The sequence below is a fragment of the Nicotiana tomentosiformis genome, chromosome 2 (assembly GCF_000390325.3).
Source record: "Nicotiana tomentosiformis chromosome 2, ASM39032v3, whole genome shotgun sequence".
Classification (NCBI taxonomy): domain Eukaryota; kingdom Viridiplantae; phylum Streptophyta; class Magnoliopsida; order Solanales; family Solanaceae; genus Nicotiana; species Nicotiana tomentosiformis.
The window spans coordinates 126,484,133-126,500,055 of NC_090813.1; positions in this window are offsets into that span (position 1 = coordinate 126,484,133).

Genomic DNA, 15,923 nt, shown 5'->3' on the forward strand with positions numbered 1-15,923 from the left:
GTAAGTTGGAGAGTACGAAGAAGAACTTGGGGAATTTTGGAAGATAGAAGATGTAAAAATGATAAAAGATAAAAGTAAGGGTTATTTATAGGTTCAAACGATGGCGGTTCAGTATCAGCAGTGGCCGACCACCGCCTGACATGCATTAAATATCTTGAAAGACTAAACCGACGGGAAGCTACCAGATGCGTCATGGTCGAACCCGATGGAAACGACAAGATATAATCCGATCGAGCTGTTGAAAATCATATCGTTTCTCGCCATATTCTTTCTGAAAAACGAGGGGACTATCTGTATACGGTCGAAATAGATTTCAGCTTTGGCATGTCCGATATGGTTCGAAGGGTGATGTATCGAAGTAAGACCCCGAAGGGGGGACGAACTAACCTCGAACCCAGGGAGGCCGGTCCGTGTCGAGATCGAAACCATAATCGAACAGGAAACGTACCATGGCGCAGGGTAGACCTATCGTGCCGGTAATCCAAAGACCAGCCAACACTGGCCTGGGATCAATTCGAGGGCTCAAACCAGGATCGGGCTCGAACCAAGATCACAAGTTCGAGCCAAAATCAAGCTCGAACCAAAATCGAGGATTCTAAGCGAGATCGAGCTCGCAGACAAAAGCCGTTGCAGTCCCACTAGAGGGAATCTTGGCAGAAATTATGAAAAAGCTGAGTTATCATGGGTCTCCCACTGAATGTGTATTTTATTATGCTTGGAGCCGAATCCCTCCACTATTAAAGGGCTTGGTTATCATTTCTGTAGATAGATTCTTCTGAGACTTACATTGTAATAAAAGTATTATATTCCTCTACAGTAAAGCATCGCTCTTCCAGTTTCTTAGATGAATTCTATTTGTCGAATCCTAAGGTTCACTGTTCTTGATAACCTTGTCTAGATTGCATTCTCTCCAATCTACATTTACATTTTATTTATCCTTGCATTTTGTATCAAGTTACACAACATATTCTCGGAACTGCGTATAAATTCAACTCTATCCATTTTTCGGGTAAAAAAAATAAAAATATATATATATATATATTCGGAGTGAAGCATTGCGAAATGATCAAGTTTTCACGGGCTTCACGCTAAGACTGTTTGTAAGAGATTTGGTTTACTCGTCTAACGTACTACGGCAAGTTTGTAATTAATAGCTTTTAATTTGAAGCAATAAAGGCGATAAAGTAGGAAAAAACAAAATAAAAAAGGACTAATTGCAAGGACTTGCATAATAGAGTAATTTAGTTAGGCGAAGAAATCGAGCTAGCTAGATAGACGCAGAAAAGGAATTCTAAGTCAATATATGGTTATGAAATACCATTGGACTTATTATTACTGTTTTGTAAAAATTGATGCAAATATAGTGTAATATATTTTTGAATTTAACTTTTTATATTAAAAATGTATAAATTAATATTTTTAATCATTAGTTTAATTTGACACTCAACTACAGATAATTTTTTATAACAAGTATATTGATCCGTAATTTAAAGAACAGGGAAACAAGTTATAATAACTAATTAAATTATTATTAATAAGATAAAAATTCTTTACACTGTCACTCAAAATAATGCATGATTTCTTATTGTTAAAAAAGGTGTTAAAAGGTTCCAAACATGAAAGTGATTAAAGCAACAATGCCACATGACAAGAATGTATATAAAATTGTTGCTTTTAATCAAGCAAGATACATATCATTACTCAAAAACCTTGAGAACATAATTGGCTATCCATCACATGATGCGTCTGTGTTTCTTTCGATAGTTCCCAAATATTCGCAAATGCTGCTACCTACATTCGTTTAAGTAATACCATTATGATTTTGAGTGGGAATTATTACAAAATGTCAACTTACTACCTCCGACTCAAAATATATATATTTTGACTAGAAAATTGATTTTCTCAGAATATATGTAAATATATACTCTCTCCATTCATTTTTGCTGGTTCACTATACTAAAAATATATTTTTACTTTTATTTGTTTATTTTAACAAATCAAAAGAAAGACAATTTTTTTCTTCTTCTTATTTTACCCTTATCACTAATTACTCATTCCGTAATTTTTCAAAACTTTTTGAAATACTATCACTATTAGGGGTTATATAGTAAAAATATATACTATATTATTGTGAAAAGTTCAAATTGGACAAGTAAAAGTGAACGGAAACATATTGTCATGATGATCAACAATAACTGTAGTGGTACTTTGCGCTAACTGATTTTTAAAATCCTTAATTATCTCTGACTGCAATAATGGTAATTAAACATTTATCATTCTAAAATATTATCGGTTTGTTTCCAAATTTATATTCTTACTCATGAAAAGCATGATCTCTTTTTTGCTGAAGTATCTCTTAGCTATCTATTTGCTTTCGTATGAGTTCACTGTTTAATCGAAAAATGGATAGAGTTAAATTTATACGTGGTTCTGAGGATACGTGGTGTAATTTGGTATAAATCGGAAAAATAAGTAGAAATATATCGAATATTAACTGTAAAAAGGAATGAATACAAACCCAAATTGAGTAGATAATGATTTATAAATGAACAAGATAGATTAATATCAAAAGCCCCCAAAAGGATAATATTTGTTAGATGCTATGTAAATCTCATCAATTTCTGAATATGAGAGTGTATGAATATATGAATGAATCTGTGGATGAATAAATTGAGTCCCCTGAATCAATGATAACCTACTCTTAATATAGTGGAGGAATCCTACTTTGGATATGATTAAAAATACATAGTGGTGATCCCATGATGGATTAATTAATTGGTTTTTCCTTGATTTCCGTCGAGATTCTCTCCCCAAATGCGATTATAACGGCTATTTTGTCCCTTGGCTCGAGCCCGAACTCGGTCGCTCTCGATCGTGATCGGCCTTTATTCGCTCGACCTCTATCTGGGCTCGATCTCGATCTCGGCTGATTTCGGTCTCGATTAGTCTCTATTTGCTCGACCTCTATCTGGACTCGATATCGATCTTGGCTGATCCCGACCTTAGTCGGTTTCTAGGGCTCGAACGCAGCAGCCCGACTTCACATCATAGCTCGATATTACAATGACGAACCTCGGTCCATCATGCCCCAATTTTGATTAATCACACGAAGGGCAAACTCGGTTTTGTCCGTATACAGATAGTCCTCTCGTTTTTCGGAAATAATGTGGCGAGAAAAGATATGATTTTTCAACCTCTGACTAGATACACACTGACGTCTGCGTCGAGCCCGATTGTGACGTATGTGACAAATGTCCCGTCGGTTCAGTTACCAAGGCATTAAATGCGCGTCAGTCGATGGTCGGCCACTGCCAATTTTGAACCGTCATTGTGAAATCTATAAATAGCCTCCCTTCTTCATTATTTTAAACCTTTACCTTCAACTCTTCTCATTCCAACCTTCACAGTTTTTCGCCTTCTCCAAAGTTCTCTATTTCCAGGTTTAAAATTTTCATTGCTTGTTCTTCACCAAACACCAAAATATTTCAATTTTCCATCTTCTTTGTTCATGAAAACTTAGATGGCCAAGATATCTAAAACTGTTCCTCATAAAGAGACTGCTTCCTCATCTCGGCCGGCCGGTGAGAAACCGGTGATGGATCCACACCTTGAAGAACTCGTTCCCGGGGGATGTGTTATCGATTCCGACTTTAAGGTCGAGAAACCCTCATCGGTTGTTGGTCAATGTGAGCCGATATCGAGATATATATACTCGATACTCAAAAGCCTTCTTGATTTGGTGAAGAAAGATTATGGGTGAGAAAACAAAGAGGTTGTGATACCGGCACCGGAGGAAGCGATCACTACCCACGTGGAAGGGTAATTGAGTGTTTACACTTATCCTTTCACGCTGGGTTCCCTCGATCCGGTCATCATCGACTTCTGCAAGAAATACCAAGTGACCCTCGGCCAAATACATCCTTCTTTCTGGAGGATTGTAATACTGCTCCGTTATTTTGTGAGCAAAATTGGCGGGCTTTCCTTCACCCTCGACCACCTCGTAAGATTATATAGCCCTCGTCTTTACCGAGGTGGGCTGATAAAGCTTCAACGCCGGGCCACCAAGGCGTTCACCTCGAGCATAGATAAAGATAAAGATCGGGGTTGGATGAGCCGGTTTGTTAGAATGAAGACCTTGGACCTAATCCAGGCTGAGAGTATGCCATTTTCCTAGAAATGGAATATGAACCGTAAGTGTGATTCCGTTTTTAGTTTTTGTTATTTTTACTTCTTCATATTTTCTTATCAGTGTTTTTCTTGACACACCCGTTGCTTGAATGCCGGGTGCGGTTCCCTATCTCGAGAACTGGGTCAGGAGCTAGGTTTCGATGTCGACATATGCCAAGCGCGCATGGCGCGATTTGTCAAAGGGACCGTGGGAGGCTCATGCTTATGGTAAACCTTCTTCTTGGCTCACCGATTTGCTTATTGTTCAAGTATTTTTTTCAGGCATAAGTTTCACTTACTTTTCTTTCTTTGTAGGTCTCGGAAAAGATGCGGTTATGAGATCCCCATTAGATGATGAAGAAATTTTACCGCCTATCTCAAAACCGGAGAAGGTGATTACGAGAAAAAGGGCCTCGGACTCCGGGGGTCAAAAACCCAAAAAGAGAGCGGCTCGTAAACCCAAGGTGAACACAATCCCTTTGAATATGGAGTCGGTCCTGAGTTTAAGGGATGATGATGAAGAAGAAGAAGAAGAAGAAGAAGAAAAAGTGAATTTGGGTTGTTGGCTCGTGTACGGGCTAGCACCGATACTCAAAATACTTTGGTATCAGTGGGAGTCGATACTGCTCCGTCCAGGCTTGATGAGGTCGAGGAGGAGACTTTGATCCAAGTTCCTGAGCCGAGGGAGACCGATGACGTTTTACCTCGGGGTAAAGAGACCATCGAAAAGGCGATGGATGTCGGTGCACAAACCGAGCTTGAGGCTCCCCAGGACGGAGGCGGCGCTCAAAAAGACCTACTCGGGGCGATAGAGATTGGGGATTCCCCCTCTTTCCCTTCTTTTTCCCAATCGATGATACGTGACGCTCAAGCTGTGGAGACTTGTCATGGGGAAGGAGTCCATAGAGAGGAGGATCTTTTTCGTGATTATTTTATCGGGGTGGAAAATGTCACCGGTCTGAGTGACTTGGAGGCTCCGAAGAAGAGCTCGAGCGATGTGGGAGCGCCTTGCCTATTTAACGAAGCCCAACATGCCCTGAATCGGGTAAGTTCATACTTTCTTTGCCAATTTTCATACTTGTATTTATCTTTCTTTGTATAATCCCTTCTTATTTTTGTAGGCTTCTGTGCTTCATCACGAGGCATTTTTCCAATCCTGAGGGGAGCTAAGCCGGTACGAGGCCGAATTTCGAAGGCTTAGTGAGGAGAGAGATGCCTTAAAGCTTCTCAGTGAACAGAGAGAAGGAGAAGTAAAAGGACTTCGGGCCGAGCTGGAAGCATCTCAGAAAGAACAAGCTGAACTGGTCGAGCAGGTACAAAGAATCTTTGAATTTAATGATATTGACTCGGGAGTGATGGCTAATAATTCGGTCCCGCAGGTCGAGCAAACATTTGATGTGATTAAGCAACTTCATGCTGAAGTGGACGTAGTGAAATTAGAGGCCGAGGAATGGAAGAAGAACATGGACCGCCTCGCCTCAGAAAAGGAGACTGCCCGAACTTAACTTGCTTTGGTTGAGGTCCAACTCCGAAGCTTGAAAGAGAAAGCCTTGGTGCAAACTAAGAAAATCTAGGAGTTCCAGTATCAGTTGAGCTCAGCAAATTCTTATCGAGAGAGATTGGCCACAGAACTTGCAGCGGCCAAATCGGAGGTCGAGAAAACCATAGCCAATGCTGATGCAATGGTGGCCGTTTATCGATCTAATACCAAAGCTACTCAAGTTCGAGCAAAGGAGGTTGCTGAGGCTGCTCAGGCTCGGGCAAACTGGGTTGCCGAGCATGCTAAATGCAAGTCTCGAAGGGAGACTCTCGAAGAGATTCATGCTCGTGGCTTCGATCTAACAACCGAGATCGAGAAAACTAAGGAGCTTGAAGCTGAAGCCACAGTGTTGTCCTTTCCTGATGATGATGATATCGGGAGTGCGAGTGGATCTGAAAGTGAAGGGGGTCTCGAGGGCGAAGACGCTGCTCCCGGAGAGGACTATGTCATTTAGTATTTTTGTATTTCTTATAAGACCGTTTTGGTCTTTTGTAAAGAAATTTGATCGGGCTATGTTTCCCTTGTAAATGATTTTGACATGTATATAAAAACTTTCTTCCTTTCTGCCTTATAAAATTGTGAAGTTTGTATCCTAAGGCCCCGGTTCAAATAATTTGATCAAAACCGAACTAGTGTACCCCTTAGGCCTTATGGTCGAGTGAGTGCTTGCTCGGACTCGAAGTAAAAGACAGCCCTTAGGCTTTATGGTCGAGTGAGCGTTTGCTCGAAATCGAAGTAAAAAAAAGCCCTTAGATTTTATGGTCGAGTGAGAATGATTTCTCGAACTTGAAGCAAAGTAGCCTTTAGGCTTTATGGTCGAGTGAGGGTTTGCTCGAACTCGAGGCAATGTAGCCCTTAGGCTTTATGGTCGAGTGAGTGTTTGCTCGAACTCGAAGTAAAAAATAGCCCTTAGTCTTTATAGTCGAGTGAGAATGATTTCTCGAACTCGAAGCAAAGTAGCCCTTAGGCTTTGCGGTCGAGTGAGTGTTTGCTCGAACTCGAATTAAGGTTGCCTTAGGCTATGTAATCGAGTGAGGTTTTGCTCGAACTCGAGTTAAGGTAGGCTTTAGGCTTTGTAGTCGAGTGAGGATGATTTCTCGAACTCGAAGCAATGTAGCCCTTAGGCTTTATGTTCGAGTGAGGATTTGCTCGAACTCGAGGCAACGTAGCCCTTAGGCTTTATGGTCGCGTGAGTGTTTGCTCGAACTCAAAGCAAAGTAGCCCTTAGGCTTTATGGTCGAGTGGGGATTTGTTCAAACTCAAGACAACGTAGCCCTTAGGCTTTATGGTTGAGTGAGAGTTTGCTCGAACTCGAGACACCGTAGCCCTTAGGCTTTATGGTCGAGTGACTGTTTGCTCGAACTCGAAGTAAAAAACAGCCTTGAGGCTTTATGGTCGAGTGAGAATGATTTCTTGAACTCGAAGCAAAGTAGCCTAAGTATTTATGGTCGAGTGAGTGTTTGCTCGAACTCAACAGTAGCCTTTGGTTTGATGGTCGAGTGAGTGTTTGCTCGAACTCGAAGTAAAAAACAGCCCTTAGGCTTTATGGTCGAGTGATAATGATTTCTCGAACTCGAAGCAAAGTAGCCCTTAGGCTTTGTGGTCGAGTGAGTGTTTACTCAAACTCGAATTAAGGTAGCCCTTAGGCTTTGTAGTCGAGTGAGGCTTTGCTCGAACTCAAGTTAAGGTAGGCCTTAGGCTTTGTAGTCGAGTGAGGATGATTTCTCGAACTCGAAGCAACGTATCCCTTAGGCTTTATGGTCGAGTGAGGTTTTGCTCAAACTCGAGGCAATGTAGCCCTTAGGTTTTATAGTCGAGTGACTGTTTGCTCGAACTCAAAGTAAAAAACAGCCCTTAGGCTTTATGGTCGAGTGAGAATGATTTCTCGAACTCAAAGCAAAGTAGCCCTTAGGCTTTATGGTCGAGTGAGGGTTTGCTTGAACTCGAGGCAACGTAGCCCTTAGGCTTTATGATCGAGTGAGTATTTGCTCGAACTCGAGTTAAGGTATGCCTTAGGCTTTGTAGTCGAGTGAGGATGATTTCTCGAACTCGAAGCAACATAGCCCTTAGGCTTTATGGTCGAGCGAGGGTTTGCTCGAACTCGAGGCAACGTAGCCCTTAGGATTTATGGTCGAGTGAGTGTTTGATCGAACTCGAAGTAAAAAATAGCCCTTAGGCTTTATGGTCGAGTGAGAATGATTTCTCGAACTCGAAGCAAAGTAGCCCTTAGGCTTTATGGTCGAGTGAGGGTTTGCTCGAACTCGAGGTAACATAACCCTTAGGCTTTATGGTCGAGTGAGTGTTTGCTCACACTCGAAGTAAAAAACATCCCTTAGGCTTTATGATCGAGTGAGAATGATTTCTCGAACTCGAAGCAAAGTAGTCCTTAGGCTTTATGGTCGAATGAGTGTTTGGTCGAAATCGAAGTAAAAAACATCCCTCAGGCTTTATGGTCGAGTGAGATTGATTTCTCGAACTCGAAGCAGAGTAGCTCTTAGGCATTGTGGTCAAGTGAGTGTTTGCTAGAACTCGAATTAAGGTAGCCCTTAGGCTTTGTAGTCGAGGTAGGGTTTGCTCGAACTTGAGTTAAGGTAGGCCTTAGGCTATGTTGTAAAGTGGGGATGATTTCTTAAACTCGAAGCAACGTAGCCCTTAGGCTTTATAGAGCCTGATCTCGTTGATTTTTTCGGATGGCAGTCCCCGATATATGGGCTAATCATTTGAACTCTGGTCATGGTCGGCCTTAAGCCTGTTTACATAATAGATCGAGAACATGAAGTAGAAGAATATTTCTGAGATATTAGATATCGGTAAAGAAGAAATTTCTCTTTATAAGTCATTATACATGTGTTCATGTTTTGTGCCAGGGCTCGAGAAAACTACGCGGGCATGGTTCGTTTGACCATTTGGCCCTTACAAATTTTTCCTATCGAGACCATGTTGCCATGAAGTAACTTCCTTGTATCGAACTTAAAATATTTGAGGGCAATACCCCCAGTATTCGAGGTTGATTATAAAGAGGCCTCAGATATTGTTTAATTGTTCTAAATTAGCACGATCAATAGCTGCCTCATTAAAAACCTCGCCGAAAAACCCATTTGGGACAAAACCGGTCTAAGGAAAAAAGAGTGCAACGCGTGCTTTCAGACCTAAAGGCTTTGAGTTGAAGAATCCATCCTTATTTCTGGTCGAACACCTACAAGGGTTAATTTCAAAATATAAATGAACATGGGAGGGTCGTACCTTAGCAATAGTATCATTTTAGGTGCGATACGTTCCAATTGCTCGATAGTTATTTGCCATTTATCACACCGAGCTTGTAGGATCATTTTTCGATGATTTCGAGAACCTGATACGGTCTTTCCCAGTTCAAACCCAGTTTCCCTTCATTCGGATTTCGGGTGTTGAGGGTGACTTTCCTTAGCACCAAGTCCCCAATTTTAAAATGTCGAAGATTGGTTCTTCGATTATAGTACCTTTCGATCCGCTGTTTTTGGGCAGCTAATCGGACGAGAGCGGCTTCTCGTCTTTCGTCCAACAATTCTAGGCTCTATTTCATGGTCTCGTTATTCGACCCATTTGTTGCATATCGAAACCTGATGCTAGGTTCTCCGACCTCAACCGGGATCAGAGCTTCGGCGCCATAAACCAATGAGAATGACGTTGCTCCGGTACTGGATTTCGATGTAGTGTGGTATGCCCGTAGGACCCCGAGTAGTATTTCTCTCCATTTTCCTTTGGCGTCGGTCAATCTCTTCTTAAGATTTTGGATTATGATTTTGTTGGTCGATTCGGCTTGTCCGTTCCCGCTGGGATGATACGGTGTTGATAGGATCCTTTTGATCTTGTGATCCTCGAGAAATTTAGTTACTTTGTTGCCGATGAATTGTTTTCTATTACCACATACAATCTCGGATGGCATCCCGAATCGACATATGATGTGGTCCCAAATAAAGTCTATCACTTTTTTTCTCTGACTTTCTCGAAAGCCTGTGCTTCAACTCATTTAGAGAAATAGTCAATCATAAACAAAATACACTGAGCTTTACTTGGGGTCGATGGGAGGGGGTCGACGATGTCCATTCCCCATTTCATGAAAGGCCATGGAGATAGGACCGAGTGGAGTAGCTCCCCAGGTTGATGAATCATGGGCGCATATCTTTGGCATTTGTTGCATTTTTGAACGAACTCCCTTGCATCCTTGCCCATATCGGTCCAATAATACCCTGTTTTGATTACTTTGTGGACCAGCGAATCGGCACCGGAATGGTTTCCACAAGTGCCTTCGTGAATTTCCCGTAGGATGTAATCGGTATCTCCCGATCCCAAACATATTGCCAATAGCCCATCGAACGTCCTTCAAAATAACATTCTGTCTTCGGATAGGGTGAATTATGCTGCCTTTATGCGCAGAGCTCTCGATTCCTTTGGACCTGATGGAAGCTTCTCGCTCTTGAAGTACTCTATATATTTGTTTCTCCATTCCCAGGTTAGACTCATGGAGTTTATCTCGGCGTGACCTTCTTCGATCACCGATCTTATGAGTTGTACGATAGTTCCCGAGTTGAGTTCGTCATCTTTGACCGATGAACCTAAGTTTTCAAGGGCGTCGGCCTCGCTGGTCTGTTCCCGGGGTACATGTTGCAAAGTCCATTCCTTAAATCGGTGTAGAGTCACCTGTAATTTATCCAAGTACCTCTGCATTCGATCTTCTCGAACTTCGAAAATCTTGTTAACTTGGTTTACCATGAGGAGGGAATCACACTTAGCCTCCACGACCTCCGCTCCCAAGCTTCTATCTAGTTCGAGACCTGTAATCATGGCCTCATACTCGGCCTCATTGTTAGTCAATATTATAGTTCTAATAGACTATCTAACTATATTACCTGTGGGCGGTTTTAGTACGATGCCTAGTCCTTACCCCTTTGCGTTCAAGACTCCATCCGTAAAGAGGGTCCAGACTCCTGGATAGGTACCCGATTTTATCAGTAGTTCTTTTTCAAACTCGGGTACGAAGGCCGGCGTAAAGTCAGCCACGAAGTCTGCCAAGATTTGAGATTTGATAGCGGTTTGGTTTTGATAATCAATATCGTACCCGCCAATTTCTATGGCCCATTTGGCCAATCGACCTAAAAGCTCGGGTTTGTTCAAAATACTTCGAAGAGAATAAGTTGCTACAACATGTATCGGATGATATTGGAAATATGGTTTTAGTTTCCTAGAGGTGCTTATTAAAGCAAGCACTAATTTTTCTAAGTGTGGATACCTAGTTTCGGCCTTGCCTAAGGTCCGACTGCCATAATAAATAGGGAATTGTGTACCTCATTTTTCTCGAACCAGGACTCCACTTACCGCTATCTCCAAGACAGCTAAGTACAAGTAAAGTTGTTCGTCCACTTTTGGGGTATGAAGCAGAAGCGGGCTCGATAAATACCGCTTCAGTTCCTCCAAAGCTTGCTGGCATTCCGGAGTCCATGCACAGTTGTTTTTCTTCTTAAGTAGTGAGAAAAATCGGTGGCTCCTATCTTAGGATCTTGAAATGAATCATCCTAAGGTGGCTATCCGTCCCGTTAGTCTCTACATGGCCTTTACATTATCTATTATCGTGATGCCCTCGATAGCTTTGATTTTATCGGGGTTGATCTCGATTCCTCGATTGGATACCATGAAACCAAGAAACTTGCCGAGCCAACCCTGAATGCACATTTTTCGGGGTTGAGCTTCATATTGTACTCCCTCAGTATGTCAAAAGTTTCCTGCAAATGCTTTAAATGGTCCTCTGCTCGCAGGGACTTAACTAACATGTCATCAATATAAACTTCCATTGATTTTCCTATTTTTTTCGAACATTCGGTTTACTAGGCATTGATAAGTTGTACTAGTATTTTTTAGACCGAATGGCATTACGTTATAAGAATAGGTATCGTACTTAATGATAAACGAGTCTTTTCCTGATCCTCCGGGTTCATCTATATCTGGTTGTACCTGGAGTAGGCATCAAGAAAACTGAGAGTCTTGTGGCCGACCGTGGAATCGATCATACGATCGATATTAGGCAAAGTAAATGAATCCTTAGGGCATGCTTTATTCAGGTCTTTATAATCTATACACATTCTAACTTTGTTTCCCTTCTTAGGGACTACCACCACATTTGCTAGACACTCAGGGTATTTTACTTCTCGAATGGATCCTATGTTAAAAAGTTTGATTACCTCATCCTTGATGAAGGCATGTTTGACCTCGGATTGGGGCCTTCTTTTTTGCTTTACCGGATGGAATTTCGGATCCAAGCTTAGTCTATGAGTGGTTATTTCCAGTGGGATCCCTGTTATGTCAAGATGGGACCAAGCGAAACAGTTCATGTTAGCTATAAGAAATTGAATAAGCTTTTTCCTGAGCTCAGGGAACTAACCCCGTGCCTAGGTATACCTTTCACTCGGGCAGATGTTCGATTAGCGTGATTTGCTCCAGTTCTTCGACCATTGATTGGGTGGCATCGGAATCATCGGGGACCACGAAGGATCGAGGGACCCCATAGTCATCATCTTCTTCAGTCTTCTGATTCTCTAGTTGGGTCGAGGCTGGCGTTTGTGATTGCTATTTGGTATCCCGTTCCCCCTTCGAATACGATCCCTTTGTCGATGATAGTGAAGATATCGTAATCACTTCATCGACGACAAACATTTCTATTGCGGCCGGTTGCTCCCCGTAGACCGTTTTGATTCCCTCCAATGTTGGGAATTTCAGAACCTGGTGAAGGGTCGAGGGCACTGCTCTCATGTTGTGGATCCGTGGCCTCCCGAACAGGGCGTTATATCTCATATCTCCCTCGATCATGTGGAACTTCATTTCTTGGATGATCCCGGCCACGTTTACTGGCAAGATTATCTCGCCCTTAGTAGTTTCACATGCCATATTAAATCTGTTCAGTACCAGGGTTGCGGGCACGACCTGATCCTGTAGACTGAGTTTGTCACGACCCAATTTCACCTATAGGTCGTGATGGCGCCCAACACTACAGCTAGGCAAGCCAACTAATAAGTCAATCGTACATTGGTTAAACTTTTATTCCAAGAAAATAATAAAATACCAACTTCTACCAATGTGTGTGCCAAGACCCGGTGTCACAAGTACACGAGCATCTAGTAGATTATACAAAACTCCAAATACTATCTGAAATGAAATAGACAGAATATAAATATAAGAAGAGACACTGGTAGCTGTAGAACGGCTCAGAAAGGCAGCTCACCACTATGCCTCGGGATGACGTGGGTATGTGATGATAGGTCCTCCAGTAGTACCTATCTCAGATCCTGCACAAAAAGTGCAACAAGTATAGTATGAGTACGTAAACAACGTGTACCCAGTAAGTATCAAGCTTAATCTCCAAGTGGTAGAGACGAGATGACCGACTTTGACACTCACTATGGGTCAATAATAATAACTTAAATAAAACTAGGATTTTTAAATCAGCATGATTTACAGAATTTACAATAATTTATTTAATTAGCAGAAATAATCAAATTCCTTCAAATGTAACAATTCTCAATATATTAATTAAATTCCTTCAATTCAAATAAATTCCAATTTATTAATTAAATCTCATTTACAGGAGTAACAATTAATTCCTAAAAAAACAAGAATAATAATTCATTAAATTCCAAGGATTTTCCAATTTATTAATTAGCTTTACAAGCTGAAATAAATTATTAAAGTATCGTGTAATTATTATTATTAAGCACGATTTCTGCCGAGGACGTACGACCCGATCCAGAGTGTCGTGTATACTGCCGAGGGATGTGCGGCGTGATCCATAGATGCATCTATCCAGCGGAGGCGAAAGGAGGACATTTTCTTATGTGCCTCCGGAAGGAGAGTATATTTATTATAAGGTAAATTCGGGAGGAGAACAATTTCTTTTAACAATTAATTGATTTAAACAGACAATCAAGCCCATGAGATTTTCATCCTTTAATATCTTTATCTAACAATTCACAATATATTCATATAGATATCAATTAATATAAATAAATCAAAGAATATAATTTACACAAGTAAGGCATCCTTTGAGTCCTAAACTACCCGGACTTTAGCATTAATAGCAGCTACGCACGGACTCTCATCACCTCGTGCATACGTAGCCCCCCACAATTAGCAATAATTATTTAATTTTAATCACCTATGAGGTAATTTTCCCCTCACAAGATTAGACAAGAGACTTACCTCGTCTTGCTCCAATTTAATCCACTATAAGGCCTTTTCCACGATTATCCAACTCCGCCTGGCTCGAATCTAGCCAAAATAATTCGATACAATCACTAAAATTATAGGAATCAATTCTATAAGAAAATACTACATTTTAAAGAAAAGATCCCGAAATTAATTAAAAATTCGCCCGCGGGGCCCACATCTCGAAATCCGGCGAAAGTTATGAAATCTGACAACCCATTCAATTACGAGTCCAACCATACCATATTCACTCAAATCCGACTCCGAATCGATACCGAAATCTCAAAATTTTGTTTCTATGAGATTTCTAAACTTTTCCCAATTTCAATCTCAAAACACTAATTAAATTGTGAAAACAATGATATATTTATGTTTATAGACCAAATCTAAGTTAGAATCACTTACCCCAATGTCTTTTCCTTGAAAATCTATCAAAAATCGCCTCTGCTCAAGCTCCAATTTGTTAAAAATGGCTAATGGGACGAATGCCCTCTTTTTATAAAACTGCCCAGCAGCCTTCGGAACTGGTCCTCGAACTGGACCTCGATCGCGGCTTCGATCACAGGCTCGAGCCTGGACCTCGATCAGGGCATCGAGGTTGGGCCTTCGATCATAGCCTCAATCATGGCATCGAGCTTGAGCCTTCGATTGTGACCCTCGATCTTGGGTCTTGATCTTGGCCCTCGAGCCTTGCCTTCGATCATGGCCCTCGAGCTGGACCTTCGATCATGGCCCTCGAGCTGGACCTTCGATCATGGCCCTCGATACACAAGCTCAAGCCTGTGCCTCGTCAACCCTGGGCTCGATATCTGGGCTCGATACCTGGACTCGATATTTGGCTCGATATCTGGGCTCGATCACAACCCAGAATGTCCAACAGAAGAGGAAAAATTGCAGCAGCTTTTTAACTCCAATTTTTGATCCGTTAACCATCCGAAACTCACCCGAGGTCCTCGGGACCTCAATCAAATATATCAACAAGTCCTAAAATATCATACGAACTTAGTCGAACCTCTAAATCACATCAAACAATGCTAAAACCATGAATCATACCCCAGTTCAAGCTTAATGAAACTAAGAGTTTTCAACTTCTACATTCGATGTCGGAACCTATCAAATCAACTCCGATTGACCTCAAATTTTACACACAAGTCATAAATGATATAACGGAGCTATAAAATTTTCAGAACTGGATTCCGACTCCGGTATCAAAAAGTCAACTCATTGGTCAAACTTCCAAACTTAAATTCTTGTTTTTAGCCATTTCAAGCCTAATTTAACTACGGACTTCCAAATAAAATTCCGAACACGCTCCTAAGTCCAAAATCATCATACGGAGCTGTTGGAATCATCAAAATTCTATTTTGGGGTCATTTTTCAGATAATTAGACATCCGGTCACTATTCAAACTTAAACATTTTAATGTTTCTTCAAAATTCCATATCTCGGGCTAGGGACCTCGGAATTTGATTCCGGGCATACGCCTAAGTCCCAAATCACGATACGGACCTACCGGAACTATTAAAACACTAATCCGAGTTCGTTTGCTCAAAATGTTGTCCAAAGTCAACTCAATTGAGTTTTAAAGCTCTAATCCATATTTTAATCCATTTTTCACATAAGAACTTTCCATGAAATTTTTCGGATTACGCACGCAAGTCGAGGAATGATAAATAGTACTTTTCGAGATCTTAGAATACATAATTAATTATTAAATTTAAAGATGACATTTTGGGTCATCATAGAGTTGCTCTACGACCCTTGATCGAATGATGTTGGCCGAACTACCTGGATAAATTAACACACGCTTAACTTGAGTTTTATTCATAAGTACAGATATTACCAATGCATCGTTATGGGGTTGCATGATTCCTTCCGCATCTTCGTCACTAAAGGACAGGGTTCGCTTCTCACTTACAATCGACATCTTAGTGCGTTTAAGCACCGGCCCATGGGGAACATCGATCCCTCCGATGTTCATGTGGAT